Raw genomic sequence first — 12754 nt, forward strand, 5'->3', positions numbered from 1 at the left:
CACTGGGGTTACAGACAATGCCTCTGGCCAACAGTGGCTGCTTCCAGTGACTCTCCTTGTGGGCATGTGTGGAGGCTGATTTGCCTCCACAAAGGGACCCCTAGTTCAAACTGTGTTGTTTAGGGGCAGCCAGATGGTGCAGTGGATAAAAGCTCCGGCCTTGGAGTCAGGAGGACCTGAGTTCAAATCCAGCCTCAGACACTTGACACTTACTAGCTGTGTGACCCTGGGCAAGTCACTTAACCCCAACTGCCTCACCAAAAAACAAAAACAAAAAAATAAAATAAAATTTTTAAAAATTGTGTTTAGTCATTTTTCAATCCTGTCCAACTCTTTGTGACCCCATTTGGGGTTTTCTTGGCAGAGATACTGGAGTGGTTTGCTTTATCCTTCTCCAGCTCATTTTACAGATAAGGAAACTGAGGCAAACAAGGTGAAGTGCCTTACCCAGGGTCACACAGCTAGGAAGTACCTGAGGCCGGATTTGAACTCAGGAAGATGAATCTTCTTGACTCCAGGCCCAGCACTCTATCAACTGTGGTACCCCCTAGCTGCTCCTTATGAACTTATCCCTAGTTCTAGGGTTTTCTATCTCTTCACATCTTCTCAAAGCCCATTACCGTCCCTTTCTAATCAGTGCTCACATAAACTGCCGAATGTGCACAACGCCAGAACACCCCCCTTGCTAGAACTGTACATCAAAGTAGACCAGAGAAGACCGAGGATTAGGGCTTTGCTTCTAGCCAGCCTGGCCCCCAGATTCCAGCCTCCTACTTAGAGCTGGGCTGAGTTCTTGAGGGAGGTGAGGATGAGAGCAAACGAAACATCCCTCCTGGGAGGGGGTAGCCTGGCATCCCGAGATCTCCACCCCAGGGAGCTCGGTGTCCGCACACAAGTGGGCAGGCCTCACCGAGTACCCATCTGAGCAGAGACTCACCCCTGTGTGCAGCAGGAAATCCACACCCCACAAAGCACACCAAACTGGGCTCTGGCCCGTCCTTCTAGGCTGCTTTCCTACCGCTCGCTTCCCCTTCCTGAACCTTTGTACACACGGTCTCTTCTGCCTGGAAGGCGCTCCTTTCTCTCTTCCACTTTTCCCTCCAATTTTTTTTTTAACATTTTAAAGTTTTGAGTTCCAAATTCTATCCCTTCCTCCTCTCCCTCCTACCTGAGGTTATACGTGTGCAATTATGTGACACATTTCCAGATCAGTAATTTTGTACAAGCGGAAGTTGGCTTCATCACTAGTCCTTTGGGATGGTCTTGCATCACTGCATTACTGAGAAGAGCTAAGTCATTCCCAGTTGATCACTGTTACAAAGTTGCTGTTCCTGCGTACACATTCTCCTGGTTCTGTTCACTTCACTGTGCATCAGTTCATATAGGTCTTTACGGGTTTTTCTGAAATCATCCTGCTTGTCATTTCTTATAGCACAGTAGTATTCCAGTACAGTCATCGACCATAGCTTGTTTAGCCATTCCCCAACCGATCAGCATCTTTCGCATTTCCAATTCCTAGCCACCATCTTCCACCTCCCTGCTAACATCTGCCTTCTTCCAAGGCCTGGAATTTCTGATCCCTCCAATATCGACAGCCCTGTCCCAAGAAGTCCAATACGCCTTCCCAAACTGTCCTACATTTACTCCTCTGTGCACATCATCGTAGCCCCTGGCCACGCACTGAGCACTTTGAGGGCAGAGACTCATTTTCTGTTTGTCTCTCCTGCCCCCAGCACAATAGCCAGCACATAGCAGGCACTTAATAAATGCTTGTTGATTAAAACCAGTAACTGCTGTGAAGTCCTTTGTTTTCTGCCCCACCACTAGCTAATAAGCTACAACCCATTACAATACCCCCCCCTTACAAATAAGGGCAGATCAAATAAGGTGGTGACTTGGAACTCCCCTCCAGGAGAAGTCTAACAAATTCCTGGATCTGCTTCCAAGGAGGCTTCTGGTAAGGGGACAACAGTGGATTTCCCCGATTTCTCGGCCCCAAACCGGAAGCCAAGGTACATGGCTGCACAATAAAGCCGGGGGAGGGGGCAGTGCTCCATTACAGCCAAGAGTCCAGGGGTCTCCACCTTCACTGCCTGCCCAGCGGAAGGGTTTATTCTGTCTTCCTTTGAGCACCCACAGTCCGTATTCCGATCTATGGTGTTGCTGGGAGGGGAGCACCATAGGCTCTCTGATACTTAGCAGTGATCCAGCTTTCTGAAGCACACAAGTACCCAGTGGGTTCTGTCTGAACACAAAGGGTGGAGAGAGGGTATGAGGGCTGAGCCCCATGAATCTAACCATCAGATTTCTTATTTTGTCATCAAGAAGTAATTTCTCAGCAACCCCTAACCTCATTATCCCTCAAAAGTCTCCACAAATATGCCTTCAGGGAAGAAAAGGGCAGTATCAGAAGGATACATGAACTAGATAGTCAAGACACTCTTAAATTATAGCCTCAGAGAAGCAGGGGAAGAGCCTTAAGTCTGCTGATTTCCTGTGTGTTGTTAGACAAGTGGACTTCATCGTCATCCCCTTGGGCCTCAGTTTATTCATCTGCAAAATGGGGGAGTGGAGGCTACATGACTGCAACGTCCCTTCCAGCTCTGGATGTAGGCTCCTGTGATTTTATGACTCATGCTCACTCTTCAGTTCCTCAGGTGAAGAAGGCATTTCCAACAACATATCACAATGACAGTTCATCACACAATCATTTTGATCTACAGATTGTATGTTGAGGGGATCGTGACCTCTCTGCTTTCTCACTTGGGGAGAACAGAAAGGCGAATTTCCCGACTAGGATGCCCAGGCTTGCAGCTGTCTCTCATCACGGATGGCTGCTAGCATCTTCTGGTGTCAGCGGGCTCATTTCTGGCTCATTTTGCTACTCTGCCAGATCAGGGCTTGTCCCCTCTGAACTCCTCGCTGCCACAAGACGCCCCAAACAGGAGCACAAGTGGCACAGCCCATCCTATGGCTCCAGAAGGGTGGACACCAGGAAGCGTCCTCATCTCCCAGACCCACCAAGGAGCATAAGCAGGAAAAGGAGAACTCCTTTCCTGGCTGATATCCCGGAAGAATTCCACTGACCCAAGTTTGCAGGAAGCAAAATTCCAGCCATCTTCCACCTTAGCCTCGGCTCAGGCCTGACCCAAAATCCTCGGCGCCGCTCTGGCTCAAGGACCACCACCGGGGTCACGGGATTTCAGGGCAACATCCCTGTTCTAGTATGAGATATTTCCATGCAGTGAATCATTGGAGGTAACAGGACGTGTGCATATATTTCTATTTTCCATGAAATGAGTTTCCAAGAGTTTTACTTTTAAAGCAAAACTGGGTATCCAATCTTCTACTTGGAGAACAAAAGCTTCATGAGAGGAGGGACTGTTTCATTTTGTCTGACTCAGAGCAGGTCCTTAATGCCTGCCAAATGATTCTTTATTAGGAAACCTGCAGGACCCAAAATGGATATTTGAAGCATGAGAAAAACAGCAAAGGGCAGTGAAAAAAGCCGAGACCAGAGGGGAGAACACTTGGTGCTGGTGATGGAGGGAGGGCCGACTATGTGCTAAAGCACTTTAAAAATGTTTGCTCATTTGACCCTCACAACAACCCTGACGCACTGCTGTCATCATCTCCATTTAACACGTGAGGAAACTGAGGCAAAGTATACGTGACTTGCCCAGGGTCACACAGCTAGGAAGTATCTGAACTCAGGACTTCCTGCCTCCAGGCTCAGCACTCTGTGGAGCCCCCCAGCTGCCTAAATGGTGGATGGGAGGGAGGAGACCCTCCCTCAGAGAGCCAGAGCAGCCACTGCAGGGCACTGGATGGGAGGGGTTTGTGCTGCAGGTAATGTGCACACAGGGCTGGGGCACTGTACTCAATGCAGGATGGGGGAGGGGAAGATCTCATCGGAGTCACGTCACAGGACTCCAGAAAAGCATTTTCAATCCTCCCAGGGTCACTCTATGTTCTGTAAGAAGGCCTAGAATACACATAGATTCTCAAACAAAAACTAAAAGTCTTTCAATTCAATTCAACAAATGTTTATTAAGCAAGAACTCCAGCAGGAACAGTCACAGGTTGCATGCACATCTCTACCTAAGAGTCCAGCCCAGTCCCTGGCCTGGGGCACCGACCACACAGACATGCACACAATCTGACAAGCCCTTCAACGTTCTGGAACACGGAAGGGGGCAGGAAAGGGAGGCCTGGGCCAGGGTAAGGAAGGCCCCAGACGGGTTGGGGGGTTATTCCCAGAGTCCAAGCAGGAGATCACAAGGGCCCCCAAAGGAGCGAGCACCATATCAAAAATCAATGGGAAGGCTATCCTGGAGGGACAGAGCCGGGACTTTGGCATCGTTTGGAGGGGACAAAAGGCACCAAGTCCAAAGGGACACCAAAGTTTTAAGCATCCAGGACTGGGGGGTGTTGGGAGGAAAAACAAAAACACCTGGTTTTTAGACAACTGGAAGAGAAGGCACCAGCCTGTTTTCAGATACTGGGACAGCAGTCAAATGGAGAAGTGCCAGATTTGGGTTCAATGAGGGAAGGACTTTCCAGACATGAAAGGGCTGCCTTGGGAAGCAAGGGGAGGTATGCAAGCAAAGAAACCAGTCAGGCACAAGTACATGGAGTGGGGACCCTGGTATGGATGGACTGGCCTCGGCAGCTGCTGAGGGGTCATCCATCCTGGCAGCCTCTGTGAATGGTATGCAAAAGAGGGGCAGACAAAATGTGGGGGCATTCCTCCAGACAACACTGCCCCTGACGGACCTGCAGGCACATCATGTTCCCTCTGTGCCCTGAGGGCTCAAACAAAACAACCTCTACCTTCCTGTCCAGGTCCAACTCTATTGTACCATGCACTCCTGAAGAAGGGGGTCCAGGGTTTTGGGGTACACTAACATATAAAGGACAGGAGAAGGAACAGGAGCCAGCAAAGAGAAAAGGAAGGAAGAGGATCTAAAACAGATGTGGGCTCAGGTGGTCAAAGGAGTCCAATGCTCCTGTAGGAGACACCAGAAGGTGAGGGCCAGCACAGACCAAGCGATGCACTTGGCAATTTCATCCCTATCACAACGCCTGGTTCTATGCAAATAAGACACTGATTGTTTTTTTAAAGAAAGACATCAAATTTCTCCCCCAACAAAGATGTCCATCTTAAACAAAGATAACCCCAGGGTCCTCCTTGAGTTCAGGTCATTACATTTAACAAGACAAAAGTCACTAGATCATATGCTATAATTCATCATGTCAAACTGTCACATTTCTTAACAGAAAGTACAGGGTTTTAAAGTTGGCAAAGATTAATTTCCCAAACACCAGCTTACAGCATTTCCCAAATACTTCCAGATCTCAAAATCATAGTTGTTGCTTTTTAATTAGATGGGGGGGGTTTGCTTTCAGAACTAATTAAAATCATTTTTGCATGAAGACAAATGTTGGGGACATGTCAGTTTCAATCAGTTCAGACAAATCTCCATGAATGCAAAGTTACAGGAGAAGCAGCACCTGGATTCCTACTCGGAGTCCACCACTGATCAGCTGCTGCCACTCTGGCCAAGCTGCTTACTGACTTCTCTACCTCAATCTCTTCATCTCTAAAATGGACATCATTCTTATCCTACCTAATTCATCAGACATAGGGAGAAAAGAGCCTTACAAATTCTAAAGGCACATGCTGGCTAAGCTGGCTAACAAAATGCAACCCTCATTCTTTCTATAAAAATCATGTTCAATCTGCAAGACTCCTCATGCAGCCAGCCACCAGATCCATAAAGCAGTGCTCATCAATAAGTGGGTAACCCAGGATAAGGCAAGGAGGTAACACATCCAAGGGGCAGAAAGATGGAAGCAGAAAGTGAAGGCGGCATGGAGCAGAAGCCCTTCTCCACCCTACAGAGCACAGGTCCTTCCCCAACACAAGCCCTTTCTGGTCACAGAAACATTTCTAGTAAAACCCTATACAGGTTTCCACATCTACAAAGAGAATTAAATAGATCCAAGGTCACAAGATTTTCCTCAAGACCCCCCCCATCCCTGGGATTCCCATCTGGGAATCTGAGAGGACATTTTACCCAACCAAGATCTGAACTCTCAAAATCCCTAACAATGGCTGTGCTTTGCTTCCAGGCCCCTGGGGAGGGGGTGCTGACTACCAGCTGAGGAAGCCCTTTACTCTTTAGCTCAAAGCGTTTCTAAGTTTTACCTTAAATCAAACCCAGCTCTGTCTTCCCATAGCTTGTACACTTTGGAGAACTATACCCAGGCACACAAGCCTCTCTGTTTCTCCCCACTCCACAAAAATGCAGAGCTCCCTCTTTCCCTGCACACATGGGCCCCTTCCACCGCCCCCTCCCCACCTACTCCTATAAGCAGGAGGCTTGCCTACTCCTTCCAAATGCAGATTGCATACCCATCTTCTCCTCCAACACACAGAGTTACCCACTTACAGGCTGTAGGTGGACAGAGTTTAGGGCACAGCCAGTTTGCTGGATAAAAGAGAATGATTGAGCACAAATAGGTAAGCAGGTGGTGACAACTCAAATTGGATTTGAAAGAATACTGGGGGGCTAGGTGGATTAGATGAGTAAGTGTATGGTGGGTAGCAAGAGAAGATTTGGCCAGGACTGTGTATTTTTTTCCTCCTGAAAAACATGAACACCAGGAGATAAACTCTAACTTTTTTTTGAACTAAGATTCTCTATGGTTGTGGTATGAGTTGATTTTTTAAAAACTAAACTCCTTATCACACATTTGCTTTAATGGAAGTAAAATCAGTGTCCACAATCCTCAGCCAGAGATGTCTGTTATTCAGTCCTCAGCTTTATCATCAACTTCTGGCTGTGACAGTGGTCACTTCTTTTTACAAGGCTGGCAAAGTTAAGCATTTTTGCATCCTTTCTTAAAAAATGTTTTATTTTAACAGGCATTTCTCAACACATACCCAAAGAAACTCCCCTCAAGGTTAAGCAAAACTGCTTCATGGATGGATCTAAGTATTTTATTTTAAAAAGTAAATTCATCCATTATTTTCTCAGAATGGTAATAGTGTAGTTACTAATAGGAAAAAATAACAATTACACTTCCTGTGCATTCTCAAAACAAGGTGAAATGTTTCCTCTGAAGGTTGTACAGAGTGATAACACAGTCCAAGGCCACTTACAGTTACATTATGGTCTCTTGTTAAAAACAAAAAAAACCCCAACTAGCTACAATCTGGAAACCCAGGGGAGATGAGTGTGAATATTATGATGCCTCTTGAAAAAAAAAACTACAACTATCTCTCCAAACTGCTCCATCCAGAGGCAGCCTGGCACAGGGCATTAACCAGGTTGCCTGAAAGTCAGAAAGCTGTTTTAAGTTTGCCGATGAGTCCACTCTGCTCACCCTAAGTCGCTTAACCTCCACGTGTTGTTGATCTTTATCAGTAAAAGAGCTTAAAAAAAATCTACAGGGAAAAAACAACCACCTGTTTCCTTCTTAATATTTCACCTGTCACTCCATTATAGATACATCACCCAAAGAACTAGAAAAGCTTATAAAGCCAAGTCAGGCATATTTAAAACGTATTTTATTCTCCTTCCCAACATGAGCTGTTTAGCCTAGCCCGGAGAAAATACAGTTTGGGAGAGTGTGCACAAGATATCAGGCTTCCAAGATTTGACTGGCTGTCAACCGAGATTAGTCTGGGGCTGCTCAGAAACACTCCGGGAACTTCGCAGAAAAACCAAAACAAAGTTTGTCTTCAGGGAAGCTTGGTGAACCGGCCGTCAGCCCGGGGTGGAACGGCCGGCCCCAAAGGGGGAGTGGGTGCCCCCTCGCTGAAGGTCTCCCAGCAAACCCCAAGAGCTCTTCTGTGGGTTATCTCCTTTTAGGACAAAGCCCTGGGCGCCAGGCCCTGCTCATCAGGTCCCTTCCAGCTCCGAAATTCTGGGGATGTCGTGGCATGGAACAACACTTTGTTTCCAAACAAAGGAGCCCAGGCTTAGAACTGGAAGGCCCTGGAGAGGTGGGGTCCAGCCCTCCCCGCCCCCTTCTGTAGATAGGGGCTCGCCCAGTGGGTGACTAGGACTTGAACCTAGACGCCCCGGCCCAGGCAGCCTCTCAGAAGCCCTCCGCCCCCTTCTCTTCCCCCTCCCCCGGCTTCCCAGGACCAGGAAGGCTACGGAGGGAGGGGGAGAAGGGGAAAGGCAGGTGGAGGTCTCACGCAGGCGCACAGCCCGGAGCGGCCGGCTAAGCCAAGGGGGCGGCGGCCACGGAAACCGACCAGGGGGTGGGGCTTGGGCACCACGGAGACCGCCGATTGGGCGAGGCCGCCCGGCGCTGCCCATTGGAGCAGAGGAGGGCCCGGCCCCCCAATCCACGGAGACCCGGCGCGGGCGCCTCCCCCGCACGCCCCGCGCTCCGGCTCCCACCTCTCCCTTCCGGCGGCCGGCCCCCACGACACGGCCCGGCCCGGCCTCCCCCGGCCCCGGCTCCCCCCCGCCGGCCGGCCGGAGGGTGCGGGGGCGCCCAGCCGCCCGCTTCCCCGCCCCCCGTGTGGCGCACGCCGCCCTCGCGCCCATATGTTGGATCCCCCACCCAAATGTGGCCCCTCCTGCTGCCGGGCCCAGATGTTTGCCCCTCGCCGTCCCCCCCACATCCCGGCTCCCAGCCCGGCTCCCTCCCCGGCGTTACTCACCGCCCGAACGCCGCCCGCTCCCCTCGGGAGGAGGACGGGACCGGGATCGGAGGCCCGGCTGCCCCGCGGCTCCGAGCGGGGCACGCGCTGTCCGCGGCCCTTTCTTCCCCCAAAGAAAATTAATCACCAAAAAATAATTCCAGAGAAAAAATGGAGAGTAAAATCCAAGATGGCGGCGGCGTCGCCGCAGCACCACCAGCTTCCTCCGCCGCCGCCGGCAGAGAAAGGAGTCCCAGCTGCGGGCCCGGCTCCCACCCCCTCCCTCCGCCCTCCCCGCGCGCTCCCGGCGCCTCCCCCCCCACCCCAGCCCGCGCGCTCCCGACGGACCGCCCTCCCCACGCGTGCGCGCCCCCGGCACACGCCTCCTCGGCCCGGACGTGGAGGTCGGCGCGCGCGCCCCCGGGCTCGGCCGTGAGGAACGGCGCGCGCGCTCCCGGGCCCTCGACGTCGCGCGCGCGTTACTCCCCCTCCCCTCACCACCCCCCACCCTCGGGGCCGCGGCCGTCACTCGGCCCCCGCCCCGGCCTCAGCCCTCGGGCCCGGGCCTCCGAGCTCACCTCCGCCTCCGAGCGGCCGCAGGGCCGGAGAGGCATGGGCCGGGCGGCGCTCCGCGTCCCGGGGCTGGCGCCTCGCCTCGCCTCGCCTCGCCGTGCGCGGCCGCTCACCTCATAGCCCCGGCCCGGACCCACCCGGGGCGGCGGCGGTGGCGGCGGCGGAGGGGCACGGAAAGGAGTTCCGCAACCCGGCCCGGCGCCCGCGGCGGAAGGAGAAAAGTTATGTTTTAAAAAAACGAGTGCCGGCCCTCGCTGTGCCCGCACGCCGACCTCCCGGCGGAGGGATCCCGGGGAAGTTCTCCACACACGGAGGGTGGGAGGGTGGGGGGGTGCGGGGGTGCGGAAGCGAGGGATCCCTCCGCCCTGACGGCTGCCCTTTAAATGGCGGGCGGAGGAACCACGGCACCGCCCCCCCGCGTAAGGGGCCCCCTCCTTTTCAGGGAGCGCGCGCCCGGACGACTCCGTAGCGCCCCCTGGTGCTGAGGCCTACTCTGCCCTGAGATTTGCGCAGTACTGGGATCTGCTGAGTGGGGAACTGGGAGCCATAGGGCCCCAGAAGGCCCGGGGCAGGGAGGCATCACAGCGCCCCCTGGCGCCCCGGGGTAGCGAGCGCCACAGCGCCCCCTGGCGCCCCGAGGTAGCGAGCCCCACAGCGCCCCCTTGCGCTCTGGATGCCCTGAGACTCTAGCGGATCCATCCTCGAGAGGGGGAGTGCAGGTCTTGCATCATCTCCTTTGAACCTGAAATGCTAAGAAGATGAAAACCTTGTAAAACCAGGGGATTAAACTCGATGACCTTGCAAGCGTCGTCAGAAGTAGCTGGGCACAGAGTATTGGCTCTAATACTTGCCCCCTGTTGGATAAGTCACTTCTGCCTGCTTCCATTTCCTCATCTGCAAAATGGGGACAATAAGCAGCCCAGTGAGATGCCGCCCTCCCCCCGGTCTCTGCCTCCCGCCTTCCCCACCGACCCGGTGTGTAGCGTGGTGCCTTGCACGCAGTAGGGGCTTCGTAGATGTTTATTCACTGCCTGGCCGACAGCCACTCGATGCCCAGGGCACCCTCTGGAGTTAGAAGGGGCGTACCCCCTTGGCGGAGGGACTGCCGTGAGCACGGAGGTCCCGGGGTTACGCAAATCTCGGGTCGGACCCGACGCACTGGAGGCTCTTCCCAGAACAAACTCGGAGTCTAGGCACCCAGCGCGAGGCGGGCGAGATGACAGCCCGGGAGCTCGCTGATGTCCCGCCCCCTCCTTGGAGGAGTATAGTGGAGCCCGAAAGGGCTTGCAAGGGGTCTGGCTAGAAACACAGACAAAAACAAGGGGAACAACGTTTGCACGGGAGGAAATACCAATTATTTCCCAAGGAAATAGAAAGCCTTTGGGGAAAGAGGAGGGCTCTGATTCTTTAGAGAGATGAGGAAAAGCCCAAGGTTAAACCTTGAGGGAAGCAAGAGAATCACAAGGAGGAGGTGAGAAAGGGCATTCCAGGCATGAGGCACAGCCTATCCAAAGGTGCGGCGGTGCAAGATAGAGAGTCCAGGATGAGGAACAGCTAGGGAGATGGTCTGCCTGTGCCGCACAACGGATCAGGGGGAGTCATGTGGGAACAGCCTGGAAAGCTGGGCTGGAGTCAAATCATGAAAAACTTTAGATGCCGAGTATTTGACACAAGGCGAGCTGAGCTGCTGGGGCGTCCTGACCGGGTCATCGTGCTGCTTTAGGAAGATCCGTGTGACCGCTGTGAGGACGACACCTTGGGAAGCAGGGAGAGAGACCGGGAGGCCACTGTACGGGAGGAGGGTCTGAACTAGAAAGGGAAGAATGTGAGGAACAGTGTGGAAGATGAATGACCTGGACCGGGACCGCTGGCTGGAGAGGGGGGATCAGGGGGAGGGAGGAGCTAAAGATGGCCCCCAGGCCAGGAAGCTAGGTGAGTGGAAGAATGCAGATACCTTGCCGGAAAGAGCAAATTGGGAAGAAAGGAGTATTTGGAGGAGAAATGGTGTGTTGTCTGAAGCTGTGTTGAGATGAAATGTCTGCTTCCATCTGGAAAAGTCCAAGAGGCTCGGCAGAGGGACTAAATGCCTCTGGGAATCGTCTGAATGGAGACTGTAATGATCCTCATGTGCTGTTGAGGTTCCCCAGAAAAAGTGTGGAAGAAGAAAGAGGACCCAGAACAGAGCCTTGGAGATCCCTCCCCCCAGCTGGGAAGCGGGACAAGGCCAGCAGAGGGGCCTGAGGAGGAGTATTCAGCCAGATAGGAGGAGAACCAGGAAAGAGCATGGCCATGAGGAGGAGATCTTTGGTAACTCTGGAGGCAGCCATTCTGGCTGAGTTATGAGGTCAGAATCCACATTACAAGGGGCTGAGAAGTGACCGAGAGGGCAGTGAAGGGAGGTGAAGCATGAAGACGACTTTTTAAGGAGTTTGATAGTGAAAGGGAAGAAAACTATAGGAGAGAATGGTAGGGTCAAGTGAGGGTTTTTAAATATATTAAGCACCTACTATGTGTTAGGCACTGAAAATACAAAGTAAAAAACTGAAACTGTTCCTGCCCTCAAGGAGTTTACATTCCACTTCTAAGCACATAGATGGTCCTGGAGTCAGGAAGACCTGAGTTCAAATGTGACCTCAAAAACTTACAAGCTAAGTGACTCTGGACAAATCACTTTACCTCATTTGCTCACAGCAGTAATCAGAGCCTTGATTTCACCATCACTCCAAAATGTTTTGTGTCCACTATACCTAACTCTGAAACTGCACTCTCAGCCTGTAGTCTGGACTCCTTATACCTCTCCCTCTGCCACACTTCTCCCCAGCTCCTGATTAAACCTGCTGCTCTCCAAAGGCACAGGAAACTGTCTTTGAACATTTATGTTGCTGTCTTTGGTTTTTATATCACAGTCATCTCAGAACATAGTCCTCCCAACTCCCCTCTCCAACAAACTGTCCCTTGTAACAAAAAAAAAGAAATGGGGATGGGATGGGGGGTGGGGAAAGCAGTTTAGCAAAACAAACATACCAACTAGTCTGACAGATGTTTAGTGTTCCATACCCATAGTCCCCCACCTCTCCAATGAGGAAGGAAGGTGAATTTTCTCATCTCTGTGGATAAGCTTAGACCTTATAATTACATAGCTTTTGGTTTCAGATTGTTTTCCATTTACATGGAACTAGATTATTGTAACGTGTGTGTATGTGTGTGTGTGTGTATGATGTAATCCTTGGCTTAAAGGGCCTATGGCAAGAGACTCTCCTCATTGATTGATTACTTTGAGCTTTGAGAGAAAAGTTGAACCATTCCAACCTCTCTGGGACAAAGTCAACACGTAGAGGAGCTGGCAACATCTATCATATCCCTATCCCCAGCTTACTACACTAGGGACTTTGGGGAATCTCTCTTTGGGCGAGATGTTCTCGTTTGACCTAAGTCATCTCACACCCAATGGAAGAGCTCATTTACTCTGTGTTATCTGGTTTCCATTCTGCGGTCTACTTGGATAAATGGGTTTCT

At 52.0% G+C, this 12754-nt stretch overlaps 1 protein-coding gene across 1 annotated transcript in view; it reads right to left on the bottom strand.

The window, feature by feature from the left end:
• The window catches only part of KMT5B (lysine methyltransferase 5B), a 58569-nt gene extending 49801 nt beyond the window's left edge, over nt 1–8768 (bottom strand). Inside the window, 1 exon segment of the mRNA XM_078148333.1 lies at nt 8687–8768. The gene's annotated coding sequence lies outside the window, so the exon portion shown is untranslated.
• Between the last annotated feature and the right edge of the window lie 3986 nt (nt 8769–12754).

This window comes from Phascolarctos cinereus, unplaced genomic scaffold (assembly GCF_003287225.1).
Source record: "Phascolarctos cinereus isolate Bilbo 61053 unplaced genomic scaffold, phaCin_HiC Scaffold_9;HRSCAF=440, whole genome shotgun sequence".
Taxonomy (NCBI): Eukaryota; Metazoa; Chordata; class Mammalia; order Diprotodontia; family Phascolarctidae; genus Phascolarctos; species Phascolarctos cinereus.